The sequence below is a fragment of the Dicentrarchus labrax genome, unplaced genomic scaffold (assembly GCF_905237075.1).
Source record: "Dicentrarchus labrax unplaced genomic scaffold, dlabrax2021, whole genome shotgun sequence".
Taxonomy (NCBI): domain Eukaryota; kingdom Metazoa; phylum Chordata; class Actinopteri; family Moronidae; genus Dicentrarchus; species Dicentrarchus labrax.
Genome location: NW_026136831.1, coordinates 25,202 through 47,588, shown reverse-complemented (window position 1 = coordinate 47,588; position 22,387 = coordinate 25,202). Strand labels below are relative to the sequence as shown.

Below are 22,387 nucleotides of genomic sequence, written 5' to 3'. Positions count from 1 at the left end.
TTTCCTGTTCCTGATCCTTTAACCAACTTTTTCCTTTGACTCTTTCCTTTTCCTAACATTTATGAATTCTATGTCCATGTCAGTTGCATTACTTCCTGAGTCGTCATTGTCGACTCCAGGAAAAAAATTGTCCATTTCTGTTGCAATCCTCCCCTCTACCATTCTGGGCAGGTTCTGCCTGCGCAGACCTTACCCTCAGAGGGCTCTGGCTGGAAGGACTGCAGCTGAGACTCCTCCACCAGTATGCCACTTCCCTGAGGGGATGGCATCTGGGAGAGAGCCTCCTGCACAGTGCAGACAGCGCCCAATACGTTAGCAGGTCTTTGTGTTTGTATAAGCTCAGGGCTTAGCCACGTCGCCGACTTTCAGCCCCTCCTTCCCTCTGGCACTCGCCATCGTCAGCTCGAATGTCCTCTCCCCCGATCACCCTGCATGCCAGCAGTCCTCCACACAGCCCGATCACCGCCTGCATCAGCTCTGCCGTAGACACTAACGCGCCCGATCTCGTCCGATCTCGGAAGCTAAGCAGGGTCGGGCCTGGTTAGTACTTGGATGGGAGACCGCCTGGGAATACCAGGTGCTGTAAGCCTTTTCATTTCTCTTAGCAAACAGCAGAGGCTGCTGCTTCTTCACTGTACACAGAACGTTGTTCAGATATTTTTTCCACTGTTGTTGTATAATATTTAAGCTTTCCGTCTAGATGGAATTCATTTGATTATACTATTGTTATTATCATTGTTGTTGTTGTTGTTATCACTTGTCCACTGCAGGATAATATCTAAACTTCATTCATGAGGACATGTTGAATTTTTCTCCTGCACACCCTGTTAAGGAATTGATTTCGTGGGACCTGATTTTGGGAGAGTTCAAGTCAGTAAATGCATGAATTAATACAGAACTAAGTTGGTCATCAAATCGTAAGTACATAAATAAACGTCTTGAATGGACTCTAATCCCACAGACAAACAGAACATGGTGTAACAACGTCTTTAAAAGGTCCATTTGCAGGTGAAGCTCTCGCTTACGGCCATACCACCCTGAACGCGCCCGATCTCGTCCGATCTCGGAAGCTAAGCAGGGTCGGGCCTGGTTAGTACTTGGATGGGAGACCGCCTGGGAATACCAGGTGCTGTAAGCCTTTTCATTTCTCTTAGCAAACAGCAGAGGCTGCTGCTTCTTCACTGTACACAGAACGTTGTTCAGATATTTTTTCCACTGTTGTTGTATAATATTTAAGCTTTCCGTCTAGATGGAATTCATTTGATTCTACTATTGTTATTATCATTTGTTGTTGTTGTTGTTATCACTTGTCCACTGCAGGATAATATCTAAACTTCATTCATGAGGACATGTTGAATTTTTCTCCTGCACACCCTGTTAAGGAATTGATTTCGTGGGACCTGATTTTGGGAGAGTTCAAGTCAGTAAATGCATGAATTAATACAGAACTAAGTTGGTCATCAAATCGTAAGTACATAAATAAACGTCTTGAATGGACTCTAATCCCACAGACAAACAGAACATGGTGTAACAACGTCTTTAAAAGGTCCATTTGCAGGTGAAGCTCTCGCTACGGCCATACCACCCTGAACGCGCCCGATCTCGTCCGATCTCGGAAGCTAAGCAGGGTCGGGCCTGGTTAGTACTTGGATGGGAGACCGCCTGGGAATACCAGGTGCTGTAAGCCTTTTCATTTCTCTTAGCAAACAGCAGAGGCTGCTGCTTCTTCACTGTACACAGAACGTTGTTCAGATATTTTTTCCACTGTTGTTGTATAATATTTAAGCTTTCCGTCTAGATGGAATTCATTTGATTCTACTATTGTTATTATCATTGTTGTTGTTGTTGTTATCACTTGTCCACTGCAGGATAATATCTAAACTTCATTCATGAGGACATGTTGAATTTTTCTCCTGCACACCCTGTTAAGGAATTGATTTCGTGGGACCTGATTTTGGGAGAGTTCAAGTCAGTAAATGCATGAATTAATACAGAACTAAGTTGGTCATCAAATCGTAAGTACATAAATAAACGTCTTGAATGGACTCTAATCCCACAGACAAACAGAACATGGTGTAACAACGTCTTTAAAAGGTCCATTTGCAGGTGAAGCTCTCGCTTACGGCCATACCACCCTGAACGCGCCCGATCTCGTCCGATCTCGGAAGCTAAGCAGGGTCGGGCCTGGTTAGTACTTGGATGGGAGACCGCCTGGGAATACCAGGTGCTGTAAGCCTTTTCATTTCTCTTAGCAAACAGCAGAGGCTGCTGCTTCTTCACTGTACACAGAACGTTGTTCAGATATTTTTTCCACTGTTGTTGTATAATATTTAAGCTTTCCGTCTAGATGGAATTCATTTGATTCTACTATTGTTATTATCATTATCATTGTTGTTGTTGTTGTTGTTGTTGTTATCACTTGTCCACTGCAGGATAATATCTAAACTTCATTCATGAGGACATGTTGAATTTTTCTCCTGCACACCCTGTTAAGGAATTGATTTCGTGGGACCTGATTTTGGGAGAGTTCAAGTCAGTAAATGCATGAATTAATACAGAACTAAGTTGGTCATCAAATCGTAAGTACATAAATAAACGTCTTGAATGGACTCTAATCCCACAGACAAACAGAACATGGTGTAACAACGTCTTTAAAAGGTCCATTTGCAGGTGAAGCTCTCGCTTACGGCCATACCACCCTGAACGCGCCCGATCTCGTCCGATCTCGGAAGCTAAGCAGGGTCGGGCCTGGTTAGTACTTGGATGGGAGACCGCCTGGGAATACCAGGTGCTGTAAGCCTTTTCATTTCTCTTAGCAAACAGCAGAGGCTGCTGCTTCTTCACTGTACACAGAACGTTGTTCAGATATTTTTTCCACTGTTGTTGTATAATATTTAAGCTTTCCGTCTAGATGGAATTCATTTGATTCTACTATTGTTATTATCATTATCATTGTTGTTGTTGTTGTTGTTATCACTTGTCCACTGCAGGATAATATCTAAACTTCATTCATGAGGACATGTTGAATTTTTCTCCTGCACACCCTGTTAAGGAATTGATTTCGTGGGACCTGATTTTGGGAGAGTTCAAGTCAGTAAATGCATGAATTAATACAGAACTAAGTTGGTCATCAAATCGTAAGTACATAAATAAACGTCTTGAATGGACTCTAATCCCACAGACAAACAGAACATGGTGTAACAACGTCTTTAAAAGGTCCATTTGCAGGTGAAGCTCTCGCTTACGGCCATACCACCCTGAACGCGCCCGATCTCGTCCGATCTCGGAAGCTAAGCAGGGTCGGGCCTGGTTAGTACTTGGATGGGAGACCGCCTGGGAATACCAGGTGCTGTAAGCCTTTTCATTTCTTCTTAGCAAACAGCAGAGGCTGCTGCTTCTTCACTGTACACAGAACGTTGTTCAGATATTTTTTCCACTGTTGTTGTATAATATTTAAGCTTTCCGTCTAGATGGAATTCATTTGATTCTACTATTGTTATTATCATTAGTTGTGTTGTTGTTGTTGTTATCACTTGTCCACTGCAGGATAATATCTAAACTTCATTCATGAGGACATGTTGAATTTTTCTCCTGCACACCCTGTTAAGGAATTGATTTCGTGGGACCTGATTTTGGGAGAGTTCAAGTCAGTAAATGCATGAATTAATACAGAACTAAGTTGGTCATCAAATCGTAAGTACATAAATAAACGTCTTGAATGGACTCTAATCCCACAGACAAACAGAACATGGTGTAACAACGTCTTTAAAAGGTCCATTTGCAGGTGAAGCTCTCGCTACGGCCATACCACCCTGAACGCGCCCGATCTCGTCCGATCTCGGAAGCTAAGCAGGGTCGGGCCTGGTTAGTACTTGGATGGGAGACCGCCTGGGAATACCAGGTGCTGTAAGCCTTTTCATTTCTCTTAGCAAACAGCAGAGGCTGCTGCTTCTTCACTGTACACAGAACGTTGTTCAGATATTTTTTCCACTGTTGTTGTATAATATTTAAGCTTTCCGTCTAGATGGAATTCATTTGATTCTACTATTGTTATTATCATTTGGTTGTTGTTGTTGTTATCACTTGTCCACTGCAGGATAATATCTAAACTTCATTCATGAGGACATGTTGAATTTTTCTCCTGCACACCCTGTTAAGGAATTGATTTCGTGGGACCTGATTTTGGGAGAGTTCAAGTCAGTAAATGCATGAATTAATACAGAACTAAGTTGGTCATCAAATCGTAAGTACATAAATAAACGTCTTGAATGGACTCTAATCCCACAGACAAACAGAACATGGTGTAACAACGTCTTTAAAAGGTCCATTTGCAGGTGAAGCTCTCGCTACGGCCATACCACCCTGAACGCGCCCGATCTCGTCCGATCTCGGAAGCTAAGCAGGGTCGGGCCTGGTTAGTACTTGGATGGGAGACCGCCTGGGAATACCAGGTGCTGTAAGCCTTTTCATTTCTTCTTAGCAAACAGCAGAGGCTGCTGCTTCTTCACTGTACACAGAACGTTGTTCAGATATTTTTTCCACTGTTGTTGTATAATATTTAAGCTTTCCGTCTAGATGGAATTCATTTGATTCTACTATTGTTATTATCATTGTTGTTGTTGTTGTTATCACTTGTCCACTGCAGGATAATATCTAAACTTCATTCATGAGGACATGTTGAATTTTTCTCCTGCACACCCTGTTAAGGAATTGATTTCGTGGGACCTGATTTTGGGAGAGTTCAAGTCAGTAAATGCATGAATTAATACAGAACTAAGTTGGTCATCAAATCGTAAGTACATAAATAAACGTCTTGAATGGACTCTAATCCCACAGACAAACAGAACATGGTGTAACAACGTCTTTAAAAGGTCCATTTGCAGGTGAAGCTCCGCTACGGCCATACCACCCTGAACGCGCCCGATCTCGTCCGATCTCGGAAGCTAAGCAGGGTCGGGCCTGGTTAGTACTTGGATGGGAGACCGCCTGGGAATACCAGGTGCTGTAAGCCTTTTCATTTCTTCTTAGCAAACAGCAGAGGCTGCTGCTTCTTCACTGTACACAGAACGTTGTTCAGATATTTTTTCCACTGTTGTTGTATAATATTTAAGCTTTCCGTCTAGATGGAATTCATTTGATTCTACTATTGTTATTATCATTACATGTTGTTGTTGTTGTTTTGTTGTTATCACTTGTCCACTGCAGGATAATATCTAAACTTCATTCATGAGGACATGTTGAATTTTTCTCCTGCACACCCTGTTAAGGAATTGATTTCGTGGGACCTGATTTTGGGAGAGTTCAAGTCAGTAAATGCATGAATTAATACAGAACTAAGTTGGTCATCAAATCGTAAGTACATAAATAAACGTCTTGAATGGACTCTAATCCCACAGACAAACAGAACATGGTGTAACAACGTCTTTAAAAGGTCCATTTGCAGGTGAAGCTCGCGCTACGGCCATACCACCCTGAACGCGCCCGATCTCGTCCGATCTCGGAAGCTAAGCAGGGTCGGGCCTGGTTAGTACTTGGATGGGAGACCGCCTGGGAATACCAGGTGCTGTAAGCCTTTTCATTTCTTCTTAGCAAACAGCAGAGGCTGCTGCTTCTTCACTGTACACAGAACGTTGTTCAGATATTTTTTCCACTGTTGTTGTATAATATTTAAGCTTTCCGTCTAGATGGAATTCATTTGATTCTACTATTGTTATTATCATTGTTGTTGTTGTTGTTATCACTTGTCCACTGCAGGATAATATCTAAACTTCATTCATGAGGACATGTTGAATTTTTCTCCTGCACACCCTGTTAAGGAATTGATTTCGTGGGACCTGATTTTGGGAGAGTTCAAGTCAGTAAATGCATGAATTAATACAGAACTAAGTTGGTCATCAAATCGTAAGTACATAAATAAACGTCTTGAATGGACTCTAATCCCACAGACAAACAGAACATGGTGTAACAACGTCTTTAAAAGGTCCATTTGCAGGTGAAGCTCCGCTACGGCCATACCACCCTGAACGCGCCCGATCTCGTCCGATCTCGGAAGCTAAGCAGGGTCGGGCCTGGTTAGTACTTGGATGGGAGACCGCCTGGGAATACCAGGTGCTGTAAGCCTTTTCATTTCTTCTTAGCAAACAGCAGAGGCTGCTGCTTCTTCACTGTACACAGAACGTTGTTCAGATATTTTTTCCACTGTTGTTGTATAATATTTAAGCTTTCCGTCTAGATGGAATTCATTTGATTCTACTATTGTTATTATCATTGTTGTTGTTGTTGTTATCACTTGTCCACTGCAGGATAATATCTAAACTTCATTCATGAGGACATGTTGAATTTTTCTCCTGCACACCCTGTTAAGGAATTGATTTCGTGGGACCTGATTTTGGGAGAGTTCAAGTCAGTAAATGCATGAATTAATACAGAACTAAGTTGGTCATCAAATCGTAAGTACATAAATAAACGTCTTGAATGGACTCTAATCCCACAGACAAACAGAACATGGTGTAACAACGTCTTTAAAAGGTCCATTTGCAGGTGAAGCTCCGCTACGGCCATACCACCCTGAACGCGCCCGATCTCGTCCGATCTCGGAAGCTAAGCAGGGTCGGGCCTGGTTAGTACTTGGATGGGAGACCGCCTGGGAATACCAGGTGCTGTAAGCCTTTTCATTTCTTCTTAGCAAACAGCAGAGGCTGCTGCTTCTTCACTGTACACAGAACGTTGTTCAGATATTTTTTCCACTGTTGTTGTATAATATTTAAGCTTTCCGTCTAGATGGAATTCATTTGATTCTACTATTGTTATTATCATTGTTGTTGTTGTTGTTATCACTTGTCCACTGCAGGATAATATCTAAACTTCATTCATGAGGACATGTTGAATTTTTCTCCTGCACACCCTGTTAAGGAATTGATTTCGTGGGACCTGATTTTGGGAGAGTTCAAGTCAGTAAATGCATGAATTAATACAGAACTAAGTTGGTCATCAAATCGTAAGTACATAAATAAACGTCTTGAATGGACTCTAATCCCACAGACAAACAGAACATGGTGTAACAACGTCTTTAAAAGGTCCATTTGCAGGTGAAGCTCTCGCTACGGCCATACCACCCTGAACGCGCCCGATCTCGTCCGATCTCGGAAGCTAAGCAGGGTCGGGCCTGGTTAGTACTTGGATGGGAGACCGCCTGGGAATACCAGGTGCTGTAAGCCTTTTCATTTCTTCTTAGCAAACAGCAGAGGCTGCTGCTTCTTCACTGTACACAGAACGTTGTTCAGATATTTTTTCCACTGTTGTTGTATAATATTTAAGCTTTCCGTCTAGATGGAATTCATTTGATTCTACTATTGTTATTATCATTGTTGTTGTTGTTGTTATCACTTGTCCACTGCAGGATAATATCTAAACTTCATTCATGAGGACATGTTGAATTTTTCTCCTGCACACCCTGTTAAGGAATTGATTTCGTGGGACCTGATTTTGGGAGAGTTCAAGTCAGTAAATGCATGAATTAATACAGAACTAAGTTGGTCATCAAATCGTAAGTACATAAATAAACGTCTTGAATGGACTCTAATCCCACAGACAAACAGAACATGGTGTAACAACGTCTTTAAAAGGTCCATTTGCAGGTGAAGCTCTCGCTTACGGCCATACCACCCTGAACGCGCCCGATCTCGTCCGATCTCGGAAGCTAAGCAGGGTCGGGCCTGGTTAGTACTTGGATGGGAGACCGCCTGGGAATACCAGGTGCTGTAAGCCTTTTCATTTCTTCTTAGCAAACAGCAGAGGCTGCTGCTTCTTCACTGTACACAGAACGTTGTTCAGATATTTTTTCCACTGTTGTTGTATAATATTTAAGCTTTCCGTCTAGATGGAATTCATTTGATTCTACTATTGTTATTATCATTGTTGTTGTTGTTGTTGTTGTTGTTGTATCACTTGTCCACTGCAGGATAATATCTAAACTTCATTCATGAGGACATGTTGAATTTTTCTCCTGCACACCCTGTTAAGGAATTGATTTCGTGGGACCTGATTTTGGGAGAGTTCAAGTCAGTAAATGCATGAATTAATACAGAACTAAGTTGGTCATCAAATCGTAAGTACATAAATAAACGTCTTGAATGGACTCTAATCCCACAGACAAACAGAACATGGTGTAACAACGTCTTTAAAAGGTCCATTTGCAGGTGAAGCTCTCGCTTACGGCCATACCACCCTGAACGCGCCCGATCTCGTCCGATCTCGGAAGCTAAGCAGGGTCGGGCCTGGTTAGTACTTGGATGGGAGACCGCCTGGGAATACCAGGTGCTGTAAGCCTTTTCATTTCTCTTAGCAAACAGCAGAGGCTGCTGCTTCTTCACTGTACACAGAACGTTGTTCAGATATTTTTTCCACTGTTGTTGTATAATATTTAAGCTTTCCGTCTAGATGGAATTCATTTGATTCTACTATTGTTATTATCATTGTTGTTGTTGTTGTTATCACTTGTCCACTGCAGGATAATATCTAAACTTCATTCATGAGGACATGTTGAATTTTTCTCCTGCACACCCTGTTAAGGAATTGATTTCGTGGGACCTGATTTTGGGAGAGTTCAAGTCAGTAAATGCATGAATTAATACAGAACTAAGTTGGTCATCAAATCGTAAGTACATAAATAAACGTCTTGAATGGACTCTAATCCCACAGACAAACAGAACATGGTGTAACAACGTCTTTAAAAGGTCCATTTGCAGGTGAAGCTCTCGCTTACGGCCATACCACCCTGAACGCGCCCGATCTCGTCCGATCTCGGAAGCTAAGCAGGGTCGGGCCTGGTTAGTACTTGGATGGGAGACCGCCTGGGAATACCAGGTGCTGTAAGCCTTTTCATTTCTTCTTAGCAAACAGCAGAGGCTGCTGCTTCTTCACTGTACACAGAACGTTGTTCAGATATTTTTTCCACTGTTGTTGTATAATATTTAAGCTTTCCGTCTAGATGGAATTCATTTGATTCTACTATTGTTATTATCATTGTTGTTGTTGTTGTTATCACTTGTCCACTGCAGGATAATATCTAAACTTCATTCATGAGGACATGTTGAATTTTTCTCCTGCACACCCTGTTAAGGAATTGATTTCGTGGGACCTGATTTTGGGAGAGTTCAAGTCAGTAAATGCATGAATTAATACAGAACTAAGTTGGTCATCAAATCGTAAGTACATAAATAAACGTCTTGAATGGACTCTAATCCCACAGACAAACAGAACATGGTGTAACAACGTCTTTAAAAGGTCCATTTGCAGGTGAAGCTCTCGCTTACGGCCATACCACCCTGAACGCGCCCGATCTCGTCCGATCTCGGAAGCTAAGCAGGGTCGGGCCTGGTTAGTACTTGGATGGGAGACCGCCTGGGAATACCAGGTGCTGTAAGCCTTTTCATTTCTTCTTAGCAAACAGCAGAGGCTGCTGCTTCTTCACTGTACACAGAACGTTGTTCAGATATTTTTTCCACTGTTGTTGTATAATATTTAAGCTTTCCGTCTAGATGGAATTCATTTGATTCTACTATTGTTATTATCATTGTTGTTGTTGTTGTTATCACTTGTCCACTGCAGGATAATATCTAAACTTCATTCATGAGGACATGTTGAATTTTTCTCCTGCACACCCTGTTAAGGAATTGATTTCGTGGGACCTGATTTTGGGAGAGTTCAAGTCAGTAAATGCATGAATTAATACAGAACTAAGTTGGTCATCAAATCGTAAGTACATAAATAAACGTCTTGAATGGACTCTAATCCCACAGACAAACAGAACATGGTGTAACAACGTCTTTAAAAGGTCCATTTGCAGGTGAAGCTCTCGCTACGGCCATACCACCCTGAACGCGCCCGATCTCGTCCGATCTCGGAAGCTAAGCAGGGTCGGGCCTGGTTAGTACTTGGATGGGAGACCGCCTGGGAATACCAGGTGCTGTAAGCCTTTTCATTTCTCTTAGCAAACAGCAGAGGCTGCTGCTTCTTCACTGTACACAGAACGTTGTTCAGATATTTTTTCCACTGTTGTTGTATAATATTTAAGCTTTCCGTCTAGATGGAATTCATTTGATTCTACTATTGTTATTATCATTGTTGTTGTTGTTGTTATCACTTGTCCACTGCAGGATAATATCTAAACTTCATTCATGAGGACATGTTGAATTTTTCTCCTGCACACCCTGTTAAGGAATTGATTTCGTGGGACCTGATTTTGGGAGAGTTCAAGTCAGTAAATGCATGAATTAATACAGAACTAAGTTGGTCATCAAATCGTAAGTACATAAATAAACGTCTTGAATGGACTCTAATCCCACAGACAAACAGAACATGGTGTAACAACGTCTTTAAAAGGTCCATTTGCAGGTGAAGCTCTCGCTTACGGCCATACCACCCTGAACGCGCCCGATCTCGTCCGATCTCGGAAGCTAAGCAGGGTCGGGCCTGGTTAGTACTTGGATGGGAGACCGCCTGGGAATACCAGGTGCTGTAAGCCTTTTCATTTCTCTTAGCAAACAGCAGAGGCTGCTGCTTCTTCACTGTACACAGAACGTTGTTCAGATATTTTTTCCACTGTTGTTGTATAATATTTAAGCTTTCCGTCTAGATGGAATTCATTTGATTCTACTATTGTTATTATCATTGTTGTTGTTGTTGTTATCACTTGTCCACTGCAGGATAATATCTAAACTTCATTCATGAGGACATGTTGAATTTTTCTCCTGCACACCCTGTTAAGGAATTGATTTCGTGGGACCTGATTTTGGGAGAGTTCAAGTCAGTAAATGCATGAATTAATACAGAACTAAGTTGGTCATCAAATCGTAAGTACATAAATAAACGTCTTGAATGGACTCTAATCCCACAGACAAACAGAACATGGTGTAACAACGTCTTTAAAAGGTCCATTTGCAGGTGAAGCTCTCGCTTACGGCCATACCACCCTGAACGCGCCCGATCTCGTCCGATCTCGGAAGCTAAGCAGGGTCGGGCCTGGTTAGTACTTGGATGGGAGACCGCCTGGGAATACCAGGTGCTGTAAGCCTTTTCATTTCTCTTAGCAAACAGCAGAGGCTGCTGCTTCTTCACTGTACACAGAACGTTGTTCAGATATTTTTTCCACTGTTGTTGTATAATATTTAAGCTTTCCGTCTAGATGGAATTCATTTGATTCTACTATTGTTATTATCATTGTTGTTGTTGTTGTTATCACTTGTCCACTGCAGGATAATATCTAAACTTCATTCATGAGGACATGTTGAATTTTTCTCCTGCACACCCTGTTAAGGAATTGATTTCGTGGGACCTGATTTTGGGAGAGTTCAAGTCAGTAAATGCATGAATTAATACAGAACTAAGTTGGTCATCAAATCGTAAGTACATAAATAAACGTCTTGAATGGACTCTAATCCCACAGACAAACAGAACATGGTGTAACAACGTCTTTAAAAGGTCCATTTGCAGGTGAAGCTCTCGCTTACGGCCATACCACCCTGAACGCGCCCGATCTCGTCCGATCTCGGAAGCTAAGCAGGGTCGGGCCTGGTTAGTACTTGGATGGGAGACCGCCTGGGAATACCAGGTGCTGTAAGCCTTTTCATTTCTTCTTAGCAAACAGCAGAGGCTGCTGCTTCTTCACTGTACACAGAACGTTGTTCAGATATTTTTTCCACTGTTGTTGTATAATATTTAAGCTTTCCGTCTAGATGGAATTCATTTGATTCTACTATTGTTATTATCATTGTTGTTGTTGTTGTTATCACTTGTCCACTGCAGGATAATATCTAAACTTCATTCATGAGGACATGTTGAATTTTTCTCCTGCACACCCTGTTAAGGAATTGATTTCGTGGGACCTGATTTTGGGAGAGTTCAAGTCAGTAAATGCATGAATTAATACAGAACTAAGTTGGTCATCAAATCGTAAGTACATAAATAAACGTCTTGAATGGACTCTAATCCCACAGACAAACAGAACATGGTGTAACAACGTCTTTAAAAGGTCCATTTGCAGGTGAAGCTCTCGCTTACGGCCATACCACCCTGAACGCGCCCGATCTCGTCCGATCTCGGAAGCTAAGCAGGGTCGGGCCTGGTTAGTACTTGGATGGGAGACCGCCTGGGAATACCAGGTGCTGTAAGCCTTTTCATTTCTCTTAGCAAACAGCAGAGGCTGCTGCTTCTTCACTGTACACAGAACGTTGTTCAGATATTTTTTCCACTGTTGTTGTATAATATTTAAGCTTTCCGTCTAGATGGAATTCATTTGATTCTACTATTGTTATTATCATTGTTGTTGTTGTTGTTATCACTTGTCCACTGCAGGATAATATCTAAACTTCATTCATGAGGACATGTTGAATTTTTCTCCTGCACACCCTGTTAAGGAATTGATTTCGTGGGACCTGATTTTGGGAGAGTTCAAGTCAGTAAATGCATGAATTAATACAGAACTAAGTTGGTCATCAAATCGTAAGTACATAAATAAACGTCTTGAATGGACTCTAATCCCACAGACAAACAGAACATGGTGTAACAACGTCTTTAAAAGGTCCATTTGCAGGTGAAGCTCTCGCTTACGGCCATACCACCCTGAACGCGCCCGATCTCGTCCGATCTCGGAAGCTAAGCAGGGTCGGGCCTGGTTAGTACTTGGATGGGAGACCGCCTGGGAATACCAGGTGCTGTAAGCCTTTTCATTTCTCTTAGCAAACAGCAGAGGCTGCTGCTTCTTCACTGTACACAGAACGTTGTTCAGATATTTTTTCCACTGTTGTTGTATAATATTTAAGCTTTCCGTCTAGATGGAATTCATTTGATTCTACTATTGTTATTATCATTGTTGTTGTTGTTGTTATCACTTGTCCACTGCAGGATAATATCTAAACTTCATTCATGAGGACATGTTGAATTTTTCTCCTGCACACCCTGTTAAGGAATTGATTTCGTGGGACCTGATTTTGGGAGAGTTCAAGTCAGTAAATGCATGAATTAATACAGAACTAAGTTGGTCATCAAATCGTAAGTACATAAATAAACGTCTTGAATGGACTCTAATCCCACAGACAAACAGAACATGGTGTAACAACGTCTTTAAAAGGTCCATTTGCAGGTGAAGCTCTCGCTTACGGCCATACCACCCTGAACGCGCCCGATCTCGTCCGATCTCGGAAGCTAAGCAGGGTCGGGCCTGGTTAGTACTTGGATGGGAGACCGCCTGGGAATACCAGGTGCTGTAAGCCTTTTCATTTCTCTTAGCAAACAGCAGAGGCTGCTGCTTCTTCACTGTACACAGAACGTTGTTCAGATATTTTTTCCACTGTTGTTGTATAATATTTAAGCTTTCCGTCTAGATGGAATTCATTTGATTCTACTATTGTTATTATCATTGTTGTTGTTGTTGTTATCACTTGTCCACTGCAGGATAATATCTAAACTTCATTCATGAGGACATGTTGAATTTTTCTCCTGCACACCCTGTTAAGGAATTGATTTCGTGGGACCTGATTTTGGGAGAGTTCAAGTCAGTAAATGCATGAATTAATACAGAACTAAGTTGGTCATCAAATCGTAAGTACATAAATAAACGTCTTGAATGGACTCTAATCCCACAGACAAACAGAACATGGTGTAACAACGTCTTTAAAAGGTCCATTTGCAGGTGAAGCTCTCGCTTACGGCCATACCACCCTGAACGCGCCCGATCTCGTCCGATCTCGGAAGCTAAGCAGGGTCGGGCCTGGTTAGTACTTGGATGGGAGACCGCCTGGGAATACCAGGTGCTGTAAGCCTTTTCATTTCTCTTAGCAAACAGCAGAGGCTGCTGCTTCTTCACTGTACACAGAACGTTGTTCAGATATTTTTTCCACTGTTGTTGTATAATATTTAAGCTTTCCGTCTAGATGGAATTCATTTGATTCTACTATTGTTATTATCATTGTTGTTGTTGTTGTTATCACTTGTCCACTGCAGGATAATATCTAAACTTCATTCATGAGGACATGTTGAATTTTTCTCCTGCACACCCTGTTAAGGAATTGATTTCGTGGGACCTGATTTTGGGAGAGTTCAAGTCAGTAAATGCATGAATTAATACAGAACTAAGTTGGTCATCAAATCGTAAGTACATAAATAAACGTCTTGAATGGACTCTAATCCCACAGACAAACAGAACATGGTGTAACAACGTCTTTAAAAGGTCCATTTGCAGGTGAAGCTCTCGCTTACGGCCATACCACCCTGAACGCGCCCGATCTCGTCCGATCTCGGAAGCTAAGCAGGGTCGGGCCTGGTTAGTACTTGGATGGGAGACCGCCTGGGAATACCAGGTGCTGTAAGCCTTTTCATTTCTTCTTAGCAAACAGCAGAGGCTGCTGCTTCTTCACTGTACACAGAACGTTGTTCAGATATTTTTTCCACTGTTGTTGTATAATATTTAAGCTTTCCGTCTAGATGGAATTCATTTGATTCTACTATTGTTATTATCATTGTTGTTGTTGTTGTTATCACTTGTCCACTGCAGGATAATATCTAAACTTCATTCATGAGGACATGTTGAATTTTTCTCCTGCACACCCTGTTAAGGAATTGATTTCGTGGGACCTGATTTTGGGAGAGTTCAAGTCAGTAAATGCATGAATTAATACAGAACTAAGTTGGTCATCAAATCGTAAGTACATAAATAAACGTCTTGAATGGACTCTAATCCCACAGACAAACAGAACATGGTGTAACAACGTCTTTAAAAGGTCCATTTGCAGGTGAAGCTCTCGCTTACGGCCATACCACCCTGAACGCGCCCGATCTCGTCCGATCTCGGAAGCTAAGCAGGGTCGGGCCTGGTTAGTACTTGGATGGGAGACCGCCTGGGAATACCAGGTGCTGTAAGCCTTTTCATTTCTTCTTAGCAAACAGCAGAGGCTGCTGCTTCTTCACTGTACACAGAACGTTGTTCAGATATTTTTTCCACTGTTGTTGTATAATATTTAAGCTTTCCGTCTAGATGGAATTCATTTGATTCTACTATTGTTATTATCATTGTTGTTGTTGTTGTTATCACTTGTCCACTGCAGGATAATATCTAAACTTCATTCATGAGGACATGTTGAATTTTTCTCCTGCACACCCTGTTAAGGAATTGATTTCGTGGGACCTGATTTTGGGAGAGTTCAAGTCAGTAAATGCATGAATTAATACAGAACTAAGTTGGTCATCAAATCGTAAGTACATAAATAAACGTCTTGAATGGACTCTAATCCCACAGACAAACAGAACATGGTGTAACAACGTCTTTAAAAGGTCCATTTGCAGGTGAAGCTCGCCTTACGGCCATACCACCCTGAACGCGCCCGATCTCGTCCGATCTCGGAAGCTAAGCAGGGTCGGGCCTGGTTAGTACTTGGATGGGAGACCGCCTGGGAATACCAGGTGCTGTAAGCCTTTTCATTTCTCTTAGCAAACAGCAGAGGCTGCTGCTTCTTCACTGTACACAGAACGTTGTTCAGATATTTTTTCCACTGTTGTTGTATAATATTTAAGCTTTCCGTCTAGATGGAATTCATTTGATTCTACTATTGTTATTATCATTGTTGTTGTTGTTGTTATCACTTGTCCACTGCAGGATAATATCTAAACTTCATTCATGAGGACATGTTGAATTTTTCTCCTGCACACCCTGTTAAGGAATTGATTTCGTGGGACCTGATTTTGGGAGAGTTCAAGTCAGTAAATGCATGAATTAATACAGAACTAAGTTGGTCATCAAATCGTAAGTACATAAATAAACGTCTTGAATGGACTCTAATCCCACAGACAAACAGAACATGGTGTAACAACGTCTTTAAAAGGTCCATTTGCAGGTGAAGCTCTCGCTTACGGCCATACCACCCTGAACGCGCCCGATCTCGTCCGATCTCGGAAGCTAAGCAGGGTCGGGCCTGGTTAGTACTTGGATGGGAGACCGCCTGGGAATACCAGGTGCTGTAAGCCTTTTCATTTCTCTTAGCAAACAGCAGAGGCTGCTGCTTCTTCACTGTACACAGAACGTTGTTCAGATATTTTTTCCACTGTTGTTGTATAATATTTAAGCTTTCCGTCTAGATGGAATTCATTTGATTCTACTATTGTTATTATCATTGTTGTTGTTGTTGTTATCACTTGTCCACTGCAGGATAATATCTAAACTTCATTCATGAGGACATGTTGAATTTTTCTCCTGCACACCCTGTTAAGGAATTGATTTCGTGGGACCTGATTTTGGGAGAGTTCAAGTCAGTAAATGCATGAATTAATACAGAACTAAGTTGGTCATCAAATCGTAAGTACATAAATAAACGTCTTGAATGGACTCTAATCCCACAGACAAACAGAACATGGTGTAACAACGTCTTTAAAAGGTCCATTTGCAGGTGAAGCTCTCGCTTACGGCCATACCACCCTGAACGCGCCCGATCTCGTCCGATCTCGGAAGCTAAGCAGGGTCGGGCCTGGTTAGTACTTGGATGGGAGACCGCCTGGGAATACCAGGTGCTGTAAGCCTTTTCATTTCTCTTAGCAAACAGCAGAGGCTGCTGCTTCTTCACTGTACACAGAACGTTGTTCAGATATTTTTTCCACTGTTGTTGTATAATATTTAAGCTTTCCGTCTAGATGGAATTCATTTGATTCTACTATTGTTATTATCATTGTTGTTGTTGTTGTTATCACTTGTCCACTGCAGGATAATATCTAAACTTCATTCATGAGGACATGTTGAATTTTTCTCCTGCACACCCTGTTAAGGAATTGATTTCGTGGGACCTGATTTTGGGAGAGTTCAAGTCAGTAAATGCATGAATTAATACAGAACTAAGTTGGTCATCAAATCGTAAGTACATAAATAAACGTCTTGAATGGACTCTAATCCCACAGACAAACAGAACATGGTGTAACAACGTCTTTAAAAGGTCCATTTGCAGGTGAAGCTCTCGCTTACGGCCATACCACCCTGAACGCGCCCGATCTCGTCCGATCTCGGAAGCTAAGCAGGGTCGGGCCTGGTTAGTACTTGGATGGGAGACCGCCTGGGAATACCAGGTGCTGTAAGCCTTTTCATTTCTCTTAGCAAACAGCAGAGGCTGCTGCTTCTTCACTGTACACAGAACGTTGTTCAGATATTTTTTCCACTGTTGTTGTATAATATTTAAGCTTTCCGTCTAGATGGAATTCATTTGATTCTACTATTGTTATTATCATTGTTGTTGTTGTTGTTATCACTTGTCCACTGCAGGATAATATCTAAACTTCATTCATGAGGACATGTTGAATTTTTCTCCTGCACACCCTGTTAAGGAATTGATTTCGTGGGACCTGATTTTGGGAGAGTTCAAGTCAGTAAATGCATGAATTAATACAGAACTAAGTTGGTCATCAAATCGTAAGTACATAAATAAACGTCTTGAATGGACTCTAATCCCACAGACAAACAGAACATGGTGTAACAACGTCTTTAAAAGGTCCATTTGCAGGTGAAGCTCTCGCTTACGGCCATACCACCCTGAACGCGCCCGATCTCGTCCGATCTCGGAAGCTAAGCAGGGTCGGGCCTGGTTAGTACTTGGATGGGAGACCGCCTGGGAATACCAGGTGCTGTAAGCCTTTTCATTTCTCTTAGCAAACAGCAGAGGCTGCTGCTTCTTCACTGTACACAGAACGTTGTTCAGATATTTTTTCCACTGTTGTTGTATAATATTTAAGCTTTCCGTCTAGATGGAATTCATTTGATTCTACTATTGTTATTATCATTGTTGTTGTTGTTGTTATCACTTGTCCACTGCAGGATAATATCTAAACTTCATTCATGAGGACATGTTGAATTTTTCTCCTGCACACCCTGTTAAGGAATTGATTTCGTGGGACCTGATTTTGGGAGAGTTCAAGTCAGTAAATGCATGAATTAATACAGAACTAAGTTGGTCATCAAATCGTAAGTACATAAATAAACGTCTTGAATGGACTCTAATCCCACAGACAAACAGAACATGGTGTAACAACGTCTTTAAAAGGTCCATTTGCAGGTGAAGCTCTCGCTTACGGCCATACCACCCTGAACGCGCCCGATCTCGTCCGATCTCGGAAGCTAAGCAGGGTCGGGCCTGGTTAGTACTTGGATGGGAGACCGCCTGGGAATACCAGGTGCTGTAAGCCTTTTCATTTCTCTTAGCAAACAGCAGAGGCTGCTGCTTCTTCACTGTACACAGAACGTTGTTCAGATATTTTTTCCACTGTTGTTGTATAATATTTAAGCTTTCCGTCTAGATGGAATTCATTTGATTCTACTATTGTTATTATCATTGTTGTTGTTGTTGTTATCACTTGTCCACTGCAGGATAATATCTAAACTTCATTCATGAGGACATGTTGAATTTTTCTCCTGCACACCCTGTTAAGGAATTGATTTCGTGGGACCTGATTTTGGGAGAGTTCAAGTCAGTAAATGCATGAATTAATACAGAACTAAGTTGGTCATCAAATCGTAAGTACATAAATAAACGTCTTGAATGGACTCTAATCCCACAGACAAACAGAACATGGTGTAACAACGTCTTTAAAAGGTCCATTTGCAGGTGAAGCTCTCGCTTACGGCCATACCACCCTGAACGCGCCCGATCTCGTCCGATCTCGGAAGCTAAGCAGGGTCGGGCCTGGTTAGTACTTGGATGGGAGACCGCCTGGGAATACCAGGTGCTGTAAGCCTTTTCATTTCTCTTAGCAAACAGCAGAGGCTGCTGCTTCTTCACTGTACACAGAACGTTGTTCAGATATTTTTTCCACTGTTGTTGTATAATATTTAAGCTTTCCGTCTAGATGGAATTCATTTGATTCTACTATTGTTATTATCATTGTTGTTGTTGTTGTTATCACTTGTCCACTGCAGGATAATATCTAAACTTCATTCATGAGGACATGTTGAATTTTTCTCCTGCACACCCTGTTAAGGAATTGATTTCGTGGGACCTGATTTTGGGAGAGTTCAAGTCAGTAAATGCATGAATTAATACAGAACTAAGTTGGTCATCAAATCGTAAGTACATAAATAAACGTCTTGAATGGACTCTAATCCCACAGACAAACAGAACATGGTGTAACAACGTCTTTAAAAGGTCCATTTGCAGGTGAAGCTCTCGCTTACGGCCATACCACCCTGAACGCGCCCGATCTCGTCCGATCTCGGAAGCTAAGCAGGGTCGGGCCTGGTTAGTACTTGGATGGGAGACCGCCTGGGAATACCAGGTGCTGTAAGCCTTTTCATTTCTCTTAGCAAACAGCAGAGGCTGCTGCTTCTTCACTGTACACAGAACGTTGTTCAGATATTTTTTCCACTGTTGTTGTATAATATTTAAGCTTTCCGTCTAGATGGAATTCATTTGATTCTACTATTGTTATTATCATTGTTGTTGTTGTTGTTATCACTTGTCCACTGCAGGATAATATCTAAACTTCATTCATGAGGACATGTTGAATTTTTCTCCTGCACACCCTGTTAAGGAATTGATTTCGTGGGACCTGATTTTGGGAGAGTTCAAGTCAGTAAATGCATGAATTAATACAGAACTAAGTTGGTCATCAAATCGTAAGTACATAAATAAACGTCTTGAATGGACTCTAATCCCACAGACAAACAGAACATGGTGTAACAACGTCTTTAAAAGGTCCATTTGCAGGTGAAGCTCTCGCTTACGGCCATACCACCCTGAACGCGCCCGATCTCGTCCGATCTCGGAAGCTAAGCAGGGTCGGGCCTGGTTAGTACTTGGATGGGAGACCGCCTGGGAATACCAGGTGCTGTAAGCCTTTTCATTTCTCTTAGCAAACAGCAGAGGCTGCTGCTTCTTCACTGTACACAGAACGTTGTTCAGATATTTTTTCCACTGTTGTTGTATAATATTTAAGCTTTCCGTCTAGATGGAATTCATTTGATTCTACTATTGTTATTATCATTGTTGTTGTTGTTGTTATCACTTGTCCACTGCAGGATAATATCTAAACTTCATTCATGAGGACATGTTGAATTTTTCTCCTGCACACCCTGTTAAGGAATTGATTTCGTGGGACCTGATTTTGGGAGAGTTCAAGTCAGTAAATGCATGAATTAATACAGAACTAAGTTGGTCATCAAATCGTAAGTACATAAATAAACGTCTTGAATGGACTCTAATCCCACAGACAAACAGAACATGGTGTAACAACGTCTTTAAAAGGTCCATTTGCAGGTGAAGCTCTCGCTTACGGCCATACCACCCTGAACGCGCCCGATCTCGTCCGATCTCGGAAGCTAAGCAGGGTCGGGCCTGGTTAGTACTTGGATGGGAGACCGCCTGGGAATACCAGGTGCTGTAAGCCTTTTCATTTCTCTTAGCAAACAGCAGAGGCTGCTGCTTCTTCACTGTACACAGAACGTTGTTCAGATATTTTTTCCACTGTTGTTGTATAATATTTAAGCTTTCCGTCTAGATGGAATTCATTTGATTCTACTATTGTTATTATCATTATCATGTTGTTGTTGTTGTTTTGTTATCACTTGTCCACTGCAGGATAATATCTAAACTTCATTCATGAGGACATGTTGAATTTTTCTCCTGCACACCCTGTTAAGGAATTGATTTCGTGGGACCTGATTTTGGGAGAGTTCAAGTCAGTAAATGCATGAATTAATACAGAACTAAGTTGGTCATCAAATCGTAAGTACATAAATAAACGTCTTGAATGGACTCTAATCCCACAGACAAACAGAACATGGTGTAACAACGTCTTTAAAAGGTCCATTTGCAGGTGAAGCTCTCGCTTACGGCCATACCACCCTGAACGCGCCCGATCTCGTCCGATCTCGGAAGCTAAGCAGGGTCGGGCCTGGTTAGTACTTGGATGGGAGACCGCCTGGGAATACCAGGTGCTGTAAGCCTTTTCATTTCTCTTAGCAAACAGCAGAGGCTGCTGCTTCTTCACTGTACACAGAACGTTGTTCAGATATTTTTTCCACTGTTGTTGTATAATATTTAAGCTTTCCGTCTAGATGGAATTCATTTGATTCTACTATTGTTATTATCATTGTTGTTGTTGTTGTTATCACTTGTCCACTGCAGGATAATATCTAAACTTCATTCATGAGGACATGTTGAATTTTTCTCCTGCACACCCTGTTAAGGAATTGATTTCGTGGGACCTGATTTTGGGAGAGTTCAAGTCAGTAAATGCATGAATTAATACAGAACTAAGTTGGTCATCAAATCGTAAGTACATAAATAAACGTCTTGAATGGACTCTAATCCCACAGACAAACAGAACATGGTGTAACAACGTCTTTAAAAGGTCCATTTGCAGGTGAAGCTCTCGCTTACGGCCATACCACCCTGAACGCGCCCGATCTCGTCCGATCTCGGAAGCTAAGCAGGGTCGGGCCTGGTTAGTACTTGGATGGGAGACCGCCTGGGAATACCAGGTGCTGTAAGCCTTTTCATTTCTCTTAGCAAACAGCAGAGGCTGCTGCTTCTTCACTGTACACAGAACGTTGTTCAGATATTTTTTCCACTGTTGTTGTATAATATTTAAGCTTTCCGTCTAGATGGAATTCATTTGATTCTACTATTGTTATTATCATTGTTGTTGTTGTTGTTATCACTTGTCCACTGCAGGATAATATCTAAACTTCATTCATGAGGACATGTTGAATTTTTCTCCTGCACACCCTGTTAAGGAATTGATTTCGTGGGACCTGATTTTGGGAGAGTTCAAGTCAGTAAATGCATGAATTAATACAGAACTAAGTTGGTCATCAAATCGTAAGTACATAAATAAACGTCTTGAATGGACTCTAATCCCACAGACAAACAGAACATGGTGTAACAACGTCTTTAAAAGGTCCATTTGCAGGTGAAGCTCTCGCTTACGGCCATACCACCCTGAACGCGCCCGATCTCGTCCGATCTCGGAAGCTAAGCAGGGTCGGGCCTGGTTAGTACTTGGATGGGAGACCGCCTGGGAATACCAGGTGCTGTAAGCCTTTTCATTTCTCTTAGCAAACAGCAGAGGCTGCTGCTTCTTCACTGTACACAGAACGTTGTTCAGATATTTTTTCCACTGTTGTTGTATAATATTTAAGCTTTCCGTCTAGATGGAATTCATTTGATTCTACTATTGTTATTATCATTGTTGTTGTTGTTGTTATCACTTGTCCACTGCAGGATAATATCTAAACTTCATTCATGAGGACATGTTGAATTTTTCTCCTGCACACCCTGTTAAGGAATTGATTTCGTGGGACCTGATTTTGGGAGAGTTCAAGTCAGTAAATGCATGAATTAATACAGAACTAAGTTGGTCA

General features: G+C 41.7%; 39 non-coding genes and 1 pseudogene across 39 annotated transcripts; all 40 read left to right on the top strand.

The window, feature by feature from the left end:
• Positions 1 to 464: 464 nt before the first annotated feature.
• On the top strand, positions 465 to 589 carry LOC127359979 (uncharacterized; annotated as a pseudogene).
• A 430-nt stretch (positions 590 to 1,019) lies between these two features.
• LOC127359964 (5S ribosomal RNA) lies at positions 1,020 to 1,138 on the top strand. The gene has a single exon (XR_007883076.1). It is a non-coding gene; the product is annotated as a 5S ribosomal RNA (ribosomal RNA).
• Positions 1,139 to 1,569: 431 nt separating this feature from the next.
• On the top strand, positions 1,570 to 1,687 carry LOC127359977 (5S ribosomal RNA). Its single transcript, XR_007883088.1, has one exon. It is a non-coding gene; the product is annotated as a 5S ribosomal RNA (ribosomal RNA).
• A 430-nt stretch (positions 1,688 to 2,117) lies between these two features.
• LOC127359963 (5S ribosomal RNA) lies at positions 2,118 to 2,236 on the top strand. The gene has a single exon (XR_007883075.1). It is a non-coding gene; the product is annotated as a 5S ribosomal RNA (ribosomal RNA).
• A 445-nt stretch (positions 2,237 to 2,681) lies between these two features.
• On the top strand, positions 2,682 to 2,800 carry LOC127359962 (5S ribosomal RNA). Its single transcript, XR_007883074.1, has one exon. It is a non-coding gene; the product is annotated as a 5S ribosomal RNA (ribosomal RNA).
• Positions 2,801 to 3,239: 439 nt separating this feature from the next.
• LOC127359961 (5S ribosomal RNA) lies at positions 3,240 to 3,358 on the top strand. Its single transcript, XR_007883073.1, has one exon. It is a non-coding gene; the product is annotated as a 5S ribosomal RNA (ribosomal RNA).
• Positions 3,359 to 3,795: 437 nt separating this feature from the next.
• Positions 3,796 to 3,913, top strand: LOC127359976 (5S ribosomal RNA). The gene has a single exon (XR_007883087.1). It is a non-coding gene; the product is annotated as a 5S ribosomal RNA (ribosomal RNA).
• Positions 3,914 to 4,345: 432 nt separating this feature from the next.
• LOC127359975 (5S ribosomal RNA) lies at positions 4,346 to 4,463 on the top strand. Its single transcript, XR_007883086.1, has one exon. It is a non-coding gene; the product is annotated as a 5S ribosomal RNA (ribosomal RNA).
• Positions 4,464 to 4,893: 430 nt separating this feature from the next.
• On the top strand, positions 4,894 to 5,011 carry LOC127359974 (5S ribosomal RNA). Its single transcript, XR_007883085.1, has one exon. It is a non-coding gene; the product is annotated as a 5S ribosomal RNA (ribosomal RNA).
• Positions 5,012 to 5,454: 443 nt separating this feature from the next.
• On the top strand, positions 5,455 to 5,572 carry LOC127359973 (5S ribosomal RNA). The gene has a single exon (XR_007883084.1). It is a non-coding gene; the product is annotated as a 5S ribosomal RNA (ribosomal RNA).
• A 430-nt stretch (positions 5,573 to 6,002) lies between these two features.
• Positions 6,003 to 6,120, top strand: LOC127359972 (5S ribosomal RNA). Its single transcript, XR_007883083.1, has one exon. It is a non-coding gene; the product is annotated as a 5S ribosomal RNA (ribosomal RNA).
• Positions 6,121 to 6,550: 430 nt separating this feature from the next.
• Positions 6,551 to 6,668, top strand: LOC127359971 (5S ribosomal RNA). The gene has a single exon (XR_007883082.1). It is a non-coding gene; the product is annotated as a 5S ribosomal RNA (ribosomal RNA).
• A 431-nt stretch (positions 6,669 to 7,099) lies between these two features.
• LOC127359970 (5S ribosomal RNA) lies at positions 7,100 to 7,217 on the top strand. Its single transcript, XR_007883081.1, has one exon. It is a non-coding gene; the product is annotated as a 5S ribosomal RNA (ribosomal RNA).
• Positions 7,218 to 7,648: 431 nt separating this feature from the next.
• Positions 7,649 to 7,767, top strand: LOC127359960 (5S ribosomal RNA). The gene has a single exon (XR_007883072.1). It is a non-coding gene; the product is annotated as a 5S ribosomal RNA (ribosomal RNA).
• Positions 7,768 to 8,209: 442 nt separating this feature from the next.
• LOC127359959 (5S ribosomal RNA) lies at positions 8,210 to 8,328 on the top strand. Its single transcript, XR_007883071.1, has one exon. It is a non-coding gene; the product is annotated as a 5S ribosomal RNA (ribosomal RNA).
• Positions 8,329 to 8,758: 430 nt separating this feature from the next.
• LOC127359958 (5S ribosomal RNA) lies at positions 8,759 to 8,877 on the top strand. The gene has a single exon (XR_007883070.1). It is a non-coding gene; the product is annotated as a 5S ribosomal RNA (ribosomal RNA).
• Positions 8,878 to 9,308: 431 nt separating this feature from the next.
• LOC127359957 (5S ribosomal RNA) lies at positions 9,309 to 9,427 on the top strand. Its single transcript, XR_007883069.1, has one exon. It is a non-coding gene; the product is annotated as a 5S ribosomal RNA (ribosomal RNA).
• A 431-nt stretch (positions 9,428 to 9,858) lies between these two features.
• On the top strand, positions 9,859 to 9,976 carry LOC127359968 (5S ribosomal RNA). The gene has a single exon (XR_007883080.1). It is a non-coding gene; the product is annotated as a 5S ribosomal RNA (ribosomal RNA).
• Positions 9,977 to 10,406: 430 nt separating this feature from the next.
• LOC127359956 (5S ribosomal RNA) lies at positions 10,407 to 10,525 on the top strand. The gene has a single exon (XR_007883068.1). It is a non-coding gene; the product is annotated as a 5S ribosomal RNA (ribosomal RNA).
• A 430-nt stretch (positions 10,526 to 10,955) lies between these two features.
• On the top strand, positions 10,956 to 11,074 carry LOC127359954 (5S ribosomal RNA). Its single transcript, XR_007883066.1, has one exon. It is a non-coding gene; the product is annotated as a 5S ribosomal RNA (ribosomal RNA).
• Positions 11,075 to 11,504: 430 nt separating this feature from the next.
• LOC127359951 (5S ribosomal RNA) lies at positions 11,505 to 11,623 on the top strand. The gene has a single exon (XR_007883065.1). It is a non-coding gene; the product is annotated as a 5S ribosomal RNA (ribosomal RNA).
• A 431-nt stretch (positions 11,624 to 12,054) lies between these two features.
• Positions 12,055 to 12,173, top strand: LOC127359950 (5S ribosomal RNA). Its single transcript, XR_007883064.1, has one exon. It is a non-coding gene; the product is annotated as a 5S ribosomal RNA (ribosomal RNA).
• A 430-nt stretch (positions 12,174 to 12,603) lies between these two features.
• On the top strand, positions 12,604 to 12,722 carry LOC127359949 (5S ribosomal RNA). Its single transcript, XR_007883063.1, has one exon. It is a non-coding gene; the product is annotated as a 5S ribosomal RNA (ribosomal RNA).
• A 430-nt stretch (positions 12,723 to 13,152) lies between these two features.
• On the top strand, positions 13,153 to 13,271 carry LOC127359948 (5S ribosomal RNA). The gene has a single exon (XR_007883062.1). It is a non-coding gene; the product is annotated as a 5S ribosomal RNA (ribosomal RNA).
• A 430-nt stretch (positions 13,272 to 13,701) lies between these two features.
• Positions 13,702 to 13,820, top strand: LOC127359947 (5S ribosomal RNA). The gene has a single exon (XR_007883061.1). It is a non-coding gene; the product is annotated as a 5S ribosomal RNA (ribosomal RNA).
• A 430-nt stretch (positions 13,821 to 14,250) lies between these two features.
• On the top strand, positions 14,251 to 14,369 carry LOC127359946 (5S ribosomal RNA). The gene has a single exon (XR_007883060.1). It is a non-coding gene; the product is annotated as a 5S ribosomal RNA (ribosomal RNA).
• Positions 14,370 to 14,800: 431 nt separating this feature from the next.
• Positions 14,801 to 14,919, top strand: LOC127359945 (5S ribosomal RNA). Its single transcript, XR_007883059.1, has one exon. It is a non-coding gene; the product is annotated as a 5S ribosomal RNA (ribosomal RNA).
• A 430-nt stretch (positions 14,920 to 15,349) lies between these two features.
• On the top strand, positions 15,350 to 15,468 carry LOC127359967 (5S ribosomal RNA). Its single transcript, XR_007883079.1, has one exon. It is a non-coding gene; the product is annotated as a 5S ribosomal RNA (ribosomal RNA).
• Positions 15,469 to 15,898: 430 nt separating this feature from the next.
• LOC127359944 (5S ribosomal RNA) lies at positions 15,899 to 16,017 on the top strand. The gene has a single exon (XR_007883058.1). It is a non-coding gene; the product is annotated as a 5S ribosomal RNA (ribosomal RNA).
• Positions 16,018 to 16,447: 430 nt separating this feature from the next.
• On the top strand, positions 16,448 to 16,566 carry LOC127359943 (5S ribosomal RNA). The gene has a single exon (XR_007883057.1). It is a non-coding gene; the product is annotated as a 5S ribosomal RNA (ribosomal RNA).
• Positions 16,567 to 16,996: 430 nt separating this feature from the next.
• Positions 16,997 to 17,115, top strand: LOC127359941 (5S ribosomal RNA). The gene has a single exon (XR_007883055.1). It is a non-coding gene; the product is annotated as a 5S ribosomal RNA (ribosomal RNA).
• Positions 17,116 to 17,545: 430 nt separating this feature from the next.
• LOC127359940 (5S ribosomal RNA) lies at positions 17,546 to 17,664 on the top strand. Its single transcript, XR_007883054.1, has one exon. It is a non-coding gene; the product is annotated as a 5S ribosomal RNA (ribosomal RNA).
• A 430-nt stretch (positions 17,665 to 18,094) lies between these two features.
• LOC127359939 (5S ribosomal RNA) lies at positions 18,095 to 18,213 on the top strand. Its single transcript, XR_007883053.1, has one exon. It is a non-coding gene; the product is annotated as a 5S ribosomal RNA (ribosomal RNA).
• Positions 18,214 to 18,643: 430 nt separating this feature from the next.
• Positions 18,644 to 18,762, top strand: LOC127359938 (5S ribosomal RNA). Its single transcript, XR_007883052.1, has one exon. It is a non-coding gene; the product is annotated as a 5S ribosomal RNA (ribosomal RNA).
• Positions 18,763 to 19,192: 430 nt separating this feature from the next.
• Positions 19,193 to 19,311, top strand: LOC127359937 (5S ribosomal RNA). The gene has a single exon (XR_007883051.1). It is a non-coding gene; the product is annotated as a 5S ribosomal RNA (ribosomal RNA).
• A 430-nt stretch (positions 19,312 to 19,741) lies between these two features.
• Positions 19,742 to 19,860, top strand: LOC127360027 (5S ribosomal RNA). The gene has a single exon (XR_007883134.1). It is a non-coding gene; the product is annotated as a 5S ribosomal RNA (ribosomal RNA).
• Positions 19,861 to 20,290: 430 nt separating this feature from the next.
• Positions 20,291 to 20,409, top strand: LOC127360026 (5S ribosomal RNA). The gene has a single exon (XR_007883133.1). It is a non-coding gene; the product is annotated as a 5S ribosomal RNA (ribosomal RNA).
• Positions 20,410 to 20,849: 440 nt separating this feature from the next.
• On the top strand, positions 20,850 to 20,968 carry LOC127360025 (5S ribosomal RNA). Its single transcript, XR_007883132.1, has one exon. It is a non-coding gene; the product is annotated as a 5S ribosomal RNA (ribosomal RNA).
• A 430-nt stretch (positions 20,969 to 21,398) lies between these two features.
• Positions 21,399 to 21,517, top strand: LOC127360024 (5S ribosomal RNA). The gene has a single exon (XR_007883131.1). It is a non-coding gene; the product is annotated as a 5S ribosomal RNA (ribosomal RNA).
• A 430-nt stretch (positions 21,518 to 21,947) lies between these two features.
• Positions 21,948 to 22,066, top strand: LOC127360023 (5S ribosomal RNA). The gene has a single exon (XR_007883130.1). It is a non-coding gene; the product is annotated as a 5S ribosomal RNA (ribosomal RNA).
• Positions 22,067 to 22,387: the final 321 nt, after the last annotated feature.